The sequence below is a fragment of the Pyrgilauda ruficollis genome, unplaced genomic scaffold (assembly GCF_017590135.1).
Source record: "Pyrgilauda ruficollis isolate IOZ18807 unplaced genomic scaffold, ASM1759013v1 scaffold58, whole genome shotgun sequence".
Taxonomy (NCBI): Eukaryota; Metazoa; Chordata; class Aves; order Passeriformes; family Passeridae; genus Pyrgilauda; species Pyrgilauda ruficollis.
The window spans coordinates 1536623-1549149 of NW_024527488.1; the positions used below are offsets into that span (position 1 = coordinate 1536623).

Sequence of the window (12527 nt, forward strand, 5' to 3'; positions counted from 1 at the left end):
TTATTTTCAGTATTTGAAAAATTAATTGAATAATATTTTGGTAGTAGTAGTCACCCATTTACACCAATTTCTGACAAGGACTCAGCACAAATAATGTTTCATTTTTCAAGCTGCTCTCTTGCTTGAAATGAAAATTGGATGTAAAGAAAATGTGGAGATTTTTGAGAGAGATCTAAAAACAATGGGGTCCTCCTGACCAAAAAAAAAAAAAAAAAAAAGAAAAAGAATGGAATTTGTTCAGTTCCTTTAGAAACAGAGCGTCTGCCTTCAGAGCATTCTCAACATTCTATATTTTTTCCAACCACTAGCAAAACAAGGGGAAGGGCTTTCCCAAGGGAAATCTGCTTAAGCCTGCTGCAATGTCTGCGAGGAGTATGGGTGCTGGTGGAGAGTGATACAGGGAGGAACTGTGCTGTCAACAACAGGAAGCTGGTGAAAAACGAGCGGTGCCCCTAGGGAGGTGAATGCAGAGCAGATGTCTCTAATTGTGAGTCACACTGTGACAACTGACAAGAGAAATTCTGCACTCTTGACACTTTAAAGATACCAAAAATACCAGAGAGCACATTCCATGGCTTCTTGAAGACTTCCATATCGAGGTAGCTGGGAGGGGAGAGCTCCATCTCCTCCTGTTTCCATCACTAAACAGCCCATAAAATTTGCTGTTGATAAGCTTCCAAGCAGCCAAGCATTCTAATACTTAGATAAGTCACTAATGTTAATAAAACCACTGAAGAAATAAGAGGGAAGAGGTGCAAAGGGGATTCATGTGCAGGGCAGCACCAGTTGCTTTAGATACTGATCCTTTCAATTAAGGACGGTTCTTGATAAGAAGGGGGAAAGTAACATCCTTGTTTATAAGCACTCTTAGATTTTGAAATGTCTCTCTTTTTTTCCCTTTTGTGTTTTTTTTTTTTTTTTTTTTTATTTTTTTTTTTTTCTATCTGGAATGACTGCAAGCATTTTCTTGATGTATTCCAATTATTGTCCGGATACAGGGTTGCAGATTTATATTGTGCTTCTTTAGTGGCGTTACAAAATGTCAAGACCAGCAACCATTCATAGCTGGTTGCCAATTTTTTATTTTGGGAAGAATGCCTGGCTTGGGTGGGTCTGCAGATGTCAACAGTGCTACTCCAGAACTGTGTTTTAGTTGCTTTATTTGCTCTCTTGATGCAACTGCTTTACTAACAGTAGTTTAATACTGTGCTCGGGCAGTCTGTCCCTTGAGCATGGCCAGGTTGTTTTGTGCGCACCAAAATACCCTAAATCAGCTCCTTAGCTTGGAACTCTGCGACCATTGATATCTGGCTGAGGCATTATTGTCATTTCTCCTTTGGTCCCATGCAAAAAATTTCCCCTGTTCATTTGGGGAGGTGTGTGTGTGTGAATTTCATAGCGTTGGAAATATTTTTGGGAGTGTCTTGTTCTGACTGGATTCAGATATCTGATATTTTGGCAATCTCCACTGGTTTTTGGGTTGTTGATATTTGTGGAAGCTGTTAAAGATGGAAAAGTGCATCTGGTCACTTGGGAAGGCACAACACTGCACAACTGTTCCTCCTACAGCTGCTGGGGTGCTGCTGGTATTGGATAAGTGGTCCTGCGGGGTGGTGGGTTTGCTCACACAGGTCACACAGGTAAGAGCCTCTCAGCTCACTTCAGTGTTTCGGGGTTGGAGTTATCTCTACCACTTTCTTTTATTATTATTTTGTTTTATGTTATACCAGTTAAGCCTCTGTGTGTCTTGCAGTAGTCGTGTCATGTCACATTGCATCATCTGGAAATCCCACTGGTCTTCCCCTTTGTACTGCTCTGTTACACTCCTGGGGTTACACGAGTGGGCCCTCCTTTGGCCCAGTTCTCATGTGTCACTGATGCGGTTTGATATGAGAATAATTTAAATTATTGGGCTTTTTGGAACAAGACTTTCCCTTTGTAACTGCTGTGCCAGACTGACATTTGACCAATTTGCTAGCAGATGTTTTATTAGAGGTCAGCTGCTATTGCCATTTTGAAGATGCTGTACTCTTTGAAAAACCCAGGGTTTACACTGATTAGAATTATTCTGAAATATTTGTGTTGTAAGACTTGAAGATTTGTATGTTGTGTAGGTTACATTTTCTAAGTTAATGAACTTTTTTCTGTATCCAGCTCACAAATAACTATGCAGATAACATATATGAGCCTTCCAAGTCATGCAATCTCTGCCATCCTTCTGTGGGATCACCACTGCCAGACAAGTCAACTGCAATGCAAAGCCAAGGAGCAGGAAACCCACTTACTTTCATGTTTGGTGAGAATTTCAAAGTTTGTCTCTTGTGGTGTTATTTTTTCCTGCTGATAGTAGGAAGAGGAGCAAGCACTGCATGATACCGTATATACCTTGGCAGGGATTTTGAGACCACAACTCTTCTCTGCTTCTTAAAGGCTTTCCCTGGGAGAAGTTGGAGGACGCGGCGGAATTTCTTTCTTCTTTGTATCTGTGTTGGCTAAAGCAGGACAGAGGAGCTTGAAAAGGCTCGCCCTCCTCAAGGAACGCTATCTGATTCGTAAGCATTCCTAGAGGTTAAGGCTGGTGACTATCAAGAAAGCAAATACTTCACGCAAGGGTAAGTCCTCTAATTGTGTTTGTGTTGAATAACTGCCAGATCCCCATGTCAGGATGTCTGCAGTCACGGCTCTGATCTCACCATTCCTTCCTTGGCTGTTGCACAATTGTGTTGCATGTTTGTGGTATGGGAGAAAGTTGGAGAGCTGGGCTATGAAACCATCTCAGGGAAGGAAGCCATGTTTTATTTTAGCTGCTTGGTTTGGATAAAAGCCTGTAGGAGATGGAATAACATAAAAAAATCCCCATAATGCAGCCCATTCATGGAAAACAAACCTGGTTTTCTCTACAGATATGTGAAATATGAGGTTTGATAGCCAGGTTGGAAAAGGAAATGTCAATAAAAATGTGATTGCTAGTGTAGTGGAAAGCCTCACGTACATATATGTGAAGTTATTACTTGTTCTACCTGGACTCTCACCGGTGATTGCAAGGTCTGTTAGGGTCAGGCTTGTAAATCCAATAGGGGAACTTTTTAAAAATTGGTTATGAGTCTGCTCCTCTGATAGATCACTTCAAGGATCTGTTGTGGCAAAGAAGTGAGACAAGACAGTGACAAATAACAGAGAGGAAAGAAACCCAAAGATACTGCAATGAACTTAGCAGGGGAGAGGGAGGGTAAGAACATCATAATTCCTTCCAGCCACAGCAGAAAAGTTTTGGGGACTCTCGGAACAAGCAAGGATTGAAAGCCACTCAGGTTACATAAATATTCAATCCTGAAAGAAGACAGCAGTTGCCTTAGCCACAGAAATGTTGATTAAAAGTAATATCCTGATGGGCCTCAGTACCATAAATCTTTCCTAGTTGATAAAGCTGTACATTATCCCTGTTTGGTTAGAACAAAGCAAATGTCACAGAGGTCTAATTTTAATACAGAAAAATAGTAAGAGGTTGAGTTAATCTATGACCATCATGTCGTCTCACATAATAAAATCTGGTGAGCTGGTAGCAGTGCTTCAGGAGGATGTCAGTTCCACTTCCTAAACCAGGAAGGGGAGAATTATCCAGAGCAATAAAGAGCTTGTACAAATAATACGAGGGAAATCAGAAGTTAGTCTGAATACCAACTCACTCAATCTAATCAGTACGAATAGCTCCCTGCCAACTGCTCCGTTACCTGAAACAGGGGTCAACTGATAAACATCAGCCAGTCCTCTCATTAAAAAAACACAGCTAACAACCCCCCTTCATCTCCAGATCTCAAATTCCATCGTTCCTGATAAGCACTAACCAGTTCCTCATCTCTCATTTGCAGTTCATATCCTGAGCTACACAGATTTGCTGTTAGAGATAAGGATATGAGAAAGCAAAGCCATATTAATACACATGTTGCAACCTGCCAGCCTCTCCAAGGCTGCCGTGCCTGGCGCTGGAAAGAGGGGTGGTCAGTGAGGCTGCACTGGGATTTGGGATCTGACCCCAGCTGTTTGGCAACCTCAGCCCAGATGAGCACAGTCAAGGAAGGCACTGTGAGCCACCTGGGTGGGGAAACAGATGACTGTCAAAAGAGGGAGCAAGCAAGGAAGGATGGGAGCGAGAAGGACCCGCTGTGTGTCGGGGAGCTGAAAGGGAGAAGAAGGACAGGGGGCTGTCATCCCAAATTTATGAAAGATGTCACCCAGCTGCCATCACACCATGTAAACTACTTTTGGATTCTCATCCCACACTCACCACTGTTAGATATTTGTCAGAGCTAAAAGCAAACCAACATTTTCTGTCTTTGCCTTTCAGCATGGGTGAGGTTTCAGTGTCCTAAAATCCAGGTAGCACAAATCAATGTTGGCATTCAGATGGCAGCCAGTAAAAGGTGGTTCCTGAATCAGTGTTCTGGGGTTTGAGTCAAACATTCCTCTCCAGCCATTTATACAATGTTTTTCTAAATTTTTGGAAAGGTACAGAACTTGTCCTTTTTTTGCTTTTCTTGGTAGCTGAGGGAAACAAGAGTTGAGTCAGCTGCACCACAACGCAGAATTCTTCTTTACAACAGGTTAGAGCTTCCCAGAGAAAATCGCTCTTTTCCGTTCTGCAGACTTTGGTTCTTCATGTGTTTTAGATTTGCAGATAAACTAGTCAAAACTAATCAAAAGCAAAACAGAACACAACCAATATAAAATCCCCCAACAGACTTTTTAAAGGTCACTGACTCAACTATATTTAGTTTTAATATTTTTTTAATTTCAGAGTGTGGGAAATAAGCAGGGGTTATTTCCTCCAGCAAACCAAGATTTTCTTAGCCTCTTTTTTTGACTTCAGATTTAGCTGAAGTCAAATATTATGACCTATAATAATCTGAGAACAATATGTCTTGTTTACACTCAAATTGCTATTCACTGGCACTTTACTTGTTAAGGGAAAAAATAAAGCCTGTTTCAGTGAGCCACAGGTAAATTAAATTTAAATCAGTTCTGTGATTAAGGTCTTGGAGAGAAGCTGCCTGTAGCAGCTTATATATGCTTATATTTGTGGAAAGTCTACCCTCAAATCAGAAATATGTCAAAAATATTTCAGTGATATGTTTTCCTTTTGAAAAAATTCACTTTTGTCAAAGTACGTAATATAGAGAAACCTATAAAATGGATTAATTTAGATCATTATTTGGGGAAAATAGATATGCTTTTTCACATTATGTTTCTCTGTGAGTTATCACCTATTTGCCCTTCCAAGAACATGTTCTCCCTTCCATTATTTTCTTTTAATTTCAAAGGGGGAAAATAATGGGATGAGGGGTTTTGGATTATTATTTCATTTGAAATGCCTAGACAGTAATGAAATAAAATATCCTATGCATCCTTTAAAAGCCAGACACTTGCTATTGAAGGGGAAATAATTCCACCCCCCCAGGCCCTGTTCCACCCGAAAAAAGAAGAGAAAGAAAAAGAGAACAGGTGCAGTTAATGGGCCAGACTAAAGTATCATGGGAGATTTTCAAAGCCACAGATGAATTTAGCTGCACCACTTCCGAGGAAAATAAATGAGTGCTGTTTACTTGGGTTTTCTACAGTTTGAAATTATCCTCTCCAATGCAGGCTTTGGGGGAAAGTCCACTTGAAATAATTGTAGCCATTTGGAATTGACATGTCAGCACCACCTCATATGACAGGGACGGATGCCACTCATTCATACACAGATTTTCCACAGACAACCAGAACAGCAGAGAATATTGCCAACATTGCCAGTGAAAAGCAGGAATAGCCTTGCCTTACGATTCCACTTCTTATTTTGTTACTTTTTCAAAATTGTCTCTGAGTGGGGAACAAGGTCTGGGCATTTCTTTCAGGCAGGCAACTTTATGTCTTCTTTTCCTTTGGTTTTAACAGAACCTTTCCTCCTACTTGCACTCTCTGTTGCATTTTTTTTATCTAAAATTGTCCTGGAAAATGATGAGCTTATGAAAATGTAACATGTGTCTTGATTCTGTGAAATTAATAAATTATTAATTAAGAAGTCTTTGAATCCCACACACCCCTGCTCCAAATATATAAATGCACTTAGGCACATATGTTGAATCTATTAAAAAAAAACTTTCAGGAACTTTGGAATTATACAAAAATTAGACAAAATGGTACATTTAATACACCATCTGCTTTACTAATGGGTAACTTACTCATCTCTGGGCCTACATCACACTGTGCTGATCCAAACACACACCCAATTAATTTAAATGGATTTTATCTGCGATCTTATTTTAAAACCTTAGTTCTTTGCAAGGTCTACCATTTTGTAAAGTCACTGTGGAAACACAGTGTTTATTGAAGTGCTAACAGCTTATCCTAATTTCCATAAAGGAGCTTTTTTCCTTCATGCATTCTAACTTTAGTTGACCATCATCTTGTTTTATATTCAGTATTTAAAAATTGTTTCAGCAAAGTGGCTGAGTAGCTAAAAATGCAAATTACCTTTCTTGGACCATTTTTTCTTTATTTTTATTTTTCATGAAATGCCTTTCATGTTTTCTCCCTTATGTTGACCCACTGCAGGTAAATTCAAAGCAAGAACCACGTTATTACTTTTGTTCCAATGACTCACTTCAGTTAGGAAAAAACTCTGTTGTGCTGGTTCTAAGATACTATCATACACTGCATTCCAACATAATAGTAGCTTTTAATTCAAAATCATAGGAAAAAAAAGGAATTATTGAAAATAACCCATAGGTAATGGAGCAAGCTACTGTAGAATCATCCTCAGGTCTGGATTAATCTGTCTGTTTTCGTACATATTGGGGGATTCTTTTATTTATTTTTTTTTTTGTATTTTTTTAAGACAGTTTTTAATGCTTGAACAAATCCCTTTTTCTTCCCTTTGGTAATGTGGTTAGCTGTCTGGAATGTGAGCCACTGGAAATTCTTCCCCACAGAAGAATCTCCATTAAGCTTTCAAACAGAGTTACTTCATCCCCACAGCTGCATGGATAGAAGGCTTTCTAGTGCCTAAATACTTACTGTATATGTCATCCTTAAATTTTTTTTTTTTTCTTTCCCAGCCAGAGCTTTGGGAGCAGGTGCTAGCCTTTTGCTTCCTTTCTGCTTCCTCTGTGGGGAACGGGCTGGAAAGAGCCAACTAATTAGAAAATTCTACAGGGAAATTAATTCTGCAAACAGCTGAGGAATGGCATTTCAGTATAATGCTCACTTTGTCTGTCAGCAGAGCACTGGTTGGCTTCACAAGTGGCAGCTCTCCCAGATGTTAAACATGTTGTGATGAGACCAGAACTGCATCATATGTTGCCCGTTTACTAAAAGTTGTGGTGCTCTGGAAGAGTAAATACATTAAAACCAACCTCTGGGACGTGCTGTGTTGTGTCACAAGGCAGCAGCATGGGTTTTTCATATATTCTTGAAGTGTAGCAATGAACCAAATCGTTTTAGCCAGCTTAGTTCCGAATGTTGCCTTTGCTTTCATGTAGGGCTGGGGGCATGGAGAAGGAGGGGGAGAGGAGCCTCACTAAACCACTCTGTGTGAAGGCCTGGGTTGTCAAAGCCTGCTGTACATTTTGAAAAAATATGTGCAGTTCTGTGACATGTCTGAGCAAACCCTCACTCACCCAGCTGGCTGCTCATGTGCGCATGGGGAGAGTCGGATCTGCATCCGCAGGCTTCCCTCTTTGGAGGCACTGGCGACAGAAAAACTCAGGCAGGGTCCTCTGAAAGAGCCTGTTCTGAGATGTTCACGGAAACAGCACTTACTGAAGATGAGGACAGACTACTCATGTCTCAGAGACCTCACCAGTACCTGCTTTGGTCACCTTAGTATTTCTTGTGGACCAAACCCCAGCCACTTGTATTGCCTTATATGATGTGCCTGGTTTACAGATAGCTTCTTGTGACAGAACTCTGTAACCCTCAAGCCTAGTGCTCCTGCCAGCCCCATTCCTCATCTGTCCCTTCCACAGCCCCCAAGTTTCCTTCAGCTCTCAGGAGCAGAATTCTCATGCACATTGTTCCCAGACTGACATCCCAGACTGGTATCCCTTCCATGAGCTGCCAGGAGGTGGCCCTGGGCTCTGTTTTAGCATTCAGCTATGCACACAGCCTCACACTCCAGATGTTTGGGAATTTGCCCTGGATTTAACATTGGAAGAGTGACTTGTGAGTTCCCATTGAGTAATAGAGAGCTGCTTTCTTTTTGGCCTCAACATGATGTTGAAGCTTGGGGTGGTCTGAACACCTCTTTGTGGTGGTTCATTTTTCAGGTGTCTTACTCTGCCTCGGTGGCTCTTGTACTCTTTGGGCTCTCTTTTATGCTCCATCTCTGTCATAAATATCTAAATGCTTTTCCTTCCTCTGTCTCCTAAGAACAAATTTGTCTTATCTAAGAATATAAAAAATAGGACATTCATGCAATTCCCATGGAGATATATTATATTTCTTTGTCTTATATTTGATTGACTGTAGCAGGACTAGTTTTTTTTCTTTTTTCTTTTTAAAAAAAAAAAATTCCATTGTCATGTGCTTCACAAATGCAGTATATATATATATATATATATATATACATATATATATATATATATACACACACACACATATATCTAATCGTTCCATATTCTGTCTCAGTCAAAAATCTCATCACTCCTTATTTTCTTATCAGTCCGTTCTCTTCGGCATAATTACATTACTTAATATGTTGCACAGTGTTGGGTTCAAGGTCTGTTTTTAATTGTAAAATATCCATATCCTTTTACCAGTCTAGTGTTAACAAGTAGATGTTGTTTGAGAATTATTTGGTTAGAAACTCTATTTAAATAGAACCTCGCAATTTTGACCCATGCTCATGTTGATGTGTGATCATCTTCCAGCATGAAGCACTAACTAAAGGGCTTTGACTTAGAATAATTTTCACAATGAAGATCATGCTTGCAGAAGAAAATAATAGCATTCCATCTTTGTCTTTAATAAAAATCAAGCCAGTTTCTATATTTTCTAAATTTACTTCACCTGTCAACAATTACAATTTTCCTAATGAGGAAAATTTCTTAATTGCTTAAGAAACCATTGAAATTAAATCCCAACTAAATATTAACATCTTCCCCTCATCTAATTCACAACTTGAAAACATTCTTTGCATCTTTTAATTGCTTTCTGTAGATGTGTACATTAACAAATGGGAAGGACTAAAAAGCATCTATCTCCAAAAGACATGTGCATGGACTTTTGGATGTGAGCAACTGGAATCTAAAGTCTCTTTGCTCTAATGTCATACATAGAAGATTTATTCTGCAGTCACATTTGCTGAATTAATTGAATTTCTAATTTTGTGGTCCAAAATGCATCACTGCCTGGCAGTTTTCCAAAGTGCATTCTGATAAAATGATGCCTTCATTATGGAAGTTTGTCAAGTGGTCTGTGCTTAACATAGGGACCTGTCTGCACTTAAAACAAGAACCAAATGAAATTATTAAATATTATTATCACATATTCTTCCCAGAATTACATTTTTATTAGGGTGTGCTTAATAATTGCAGGAACATTGGCAGCTGAAATTTCTAAAGTGATTGTCAAATAGGAAATAAAATGGAAAATGGGAAATAAAATGTGCTATTTATTGCAAGTCAAAATAGATTGCCTTTATATTTTACCTAGATAAAACTTTTTAGAGATTTAATTTTCTGTATATTGTCATCCAGGTGTTTAAAGTACTGACCCAGCTGGTGTGGAAATTTCATTTTTTCCAGCTTATGATAATGAATTGAATAATAAAAAACAATCATAAAACATCTCCATATTGCATCCTGGAGATTCACTAGGATGATTTTCACTAAATGGATTTTTACGTGGAATGGATTTTTTTTCCAAAGTTCAACGAGAGTCAAGACTACATCCGTACATGTTTGGGAGCCAAAAATTGTAAGTAAAGGAGAAAACATCTGTGTGGGGAAGTTTTTGAATAATTGCACTGTTTGTTTAATGATATAGCTGATGTTATGAGTGCTCCTGGAGAGTAGAGCAGAGCTGGAGCAGCAGGGATAAGGATGTTTTCCTTCAGGGTAATGTGAAATACTTTGTTTTGTCCTAGTGTGTTCAAGAGAACTGCATTTCCATTTTGGCTTCAAGAGATCTCCCCTTTTAAAAAGTGAAATTCTCTTTCAAAAAAAGTAATGCTGGTTTAAGAAATTAAAACTTTTATTTATTTACTTATTTAGACTTCAAGGCAAAGTAGTTCACTCACCCATTTTGGGAACAAAGCTACCACTGAAGCTGATGGGAGTTTGCAAAGGGTTTTACTAAGTCCAAGATTTCATTTTTTCAGCCAATTTTTTATTCATCAAGAAATTTCATTCATCTCTAGCTATAATGTTTTGGTTTGCAAGTTTGTTGTTTTTCTGTTTTAATGTGTGTTTACCACCCATATTGCTAGAGTTAATAAATAAACACAAATTGATTTATGGCTTGTTTTGCTTGGACAAGTTTGTGAATAGAAATGTTGTATAGGATTTAATGAAATCCTTTCTTTCCTCCAAGGATGCCACTATCCAAAACCAATTGATAATTTTGTTCAGAAATTGTGCTCACACTCTGTAGTATTATGGATACTCTTGAGATAAACTGACATCTGGGGTAGATCTTCATAAGAACGGTTTCCAAAGTTCAGAATGGAAACTTTTAAACTTTCAAGCTGTCCTTAAGTTTGAATATATGCTTGGCTTAGTATTGCATTTCAGTATTTACATAAATTCTGTATTTTGCATAACAGATGCACCTCAGCAGATTGTAAACGTTTTCTTGATTCATTTTGGCAGCAGCTGCAGGTCACATCCCTTGTTGAATTTCTAGATTGTTCACTGAGGTCAACATTCATCAAGCATTTTTTCTGCACTACAAGCATTTTTTGCACTACTTTTTCTGCAATTTCTGCACTACATGTTAAAGATTTTCCTCTCTCTGCTCTGGAAATGCAAGTGTTATTCTTTTCTCTGAAATCCCACCAATTTGTTATTTGTAGGCATGGCTTGGAGAGGAAGGAGGGAAGAGGAGACAGTGGGAGTGAGTCAATATTTTATTGTAGCGACACTCTGGTGTTATTCCAGCCAGTCAGTTTTACCCCTAAGCCGCTGACTGCAGTGCTGTCCATGGCAGATCCTCAGAAATGAAAGGCTACATCTTTTTTTTTTGCTGCTGGTTAATGTGATATAGCACAGATGAGAAAATAGGTAGATATTTACACCAACTTTATCCTCTGACCAAAGAATCTGACAGTTTAAAGCTGTGCCACCTCTCCCAAAGGCCAGGTATGTGCAGTGTCCATCCTATTTATCAACAATATCCAGAAATACAAGAACTGTGCTGAGGATTCATCTAAGGATGTTATTTAAACACCTGCATTTTGTGGCCAGAAACCGCTCTGTTAAACTCACCTGAGGGTCTGCTGCCTCCATAAGAGGAATGTGTTGGGGTGGCTGAGGGTACCAGGTCATGTCCCTCGTGACTGAAAGCAAAAAAGTAATGGCATATGAATAAAATAGAAACCAGAGATTTCCAGAAAATACCTTGATATTTTGCCAGAATTCAATAATTACATTTTTTTCACACACAAATACATGAGGCCGGTACTGGCTGCTTCTGGAATCCCACCCTTAACACCAGCCTTCTTAAGTGCCAACCTGCTTGCCTTCTGTCCAATGCTGAAAAAAATCCCTGAGATCTCTGCCTCTCAGCCCCAAAACAGAAGAAAAGAGGTTAGTTTGTGGTTTTTTGTTTGATTATTTAGGGAATTTTTTTGGTAGGTCATCTAGAAAAAAATCAAGCGGAAATTAGATTAACAGAAAATTATTTTTGACACATTTGGCAAATAGTACTGTTTTTAAGAAGTCTGCTCATGAACAATCTTGTGTAAGCAGCCATTTGGTCAGTTTGAATAAAATGATTTCTTGCCAGAAAGGAGAAAGAAAAAATCACCAGCTAGGGATTCATCCTTTCCACTCGTATTTTCTTTGCCTGTGACTCCCAAAGTGTTTGGTGAAAATGACAACGTTGTTGTACTTTTACAACCAAAGCACAGGAGATTAAAGAGAAGATATGAAAACACAAATGCTTGAAAAGTTACATTCCTGGAGAAGAGAGACACAGAGGAGCTGACAAAGAAAGCTGATGCTCAGGAGTACACTAAGAACCTTCAGAGGGCTGGTATTTATGGAAAACACAGCACTTTTTTAGGAGTCTAAACTACACACTAAGCAATGGCCCCAAACTTTTATTACATTCTAGGAAAAGAGCAGGAAAAAGAACATAAAATACTCAGAGTTATATGTGCTAACTATTAGACTAGATATTATATCCTGTCTTTAGTGCTGAGGAAAAAACCCAAATGGTCTGAATTACTATCATTTTTTGAAGAACTAGAAAAACAGTCTGGGAAGAAGTTTTTATGCTGGGCTGCTTTTTAGCTGGGTTGTTTCTGAGGAATTAAACTGAGCTGAAAA

At 38.8% G+C, this 12527-nt stretch overlaps 1 long non-coding RNA gene across 1 annotated transcript; it reads left to right on the forward strand.

The window, feature by feature from the left end:
- Positions 1-2180: 2180 nt before the first annotated feature.
- On the forward strand, positions 2181-10037 carry LOC121361539. The gene is made up of 3 exons (XR_005956350.1): positions 2181-2296; positions 2431-2612; positions 9783-10037. It is a non-coding gene; the product is annotated as an uncharacterized LOC121361539 (long non-coding RNA).
- Positions 10038-12527: the final 2490 nt, after the last annotated feature.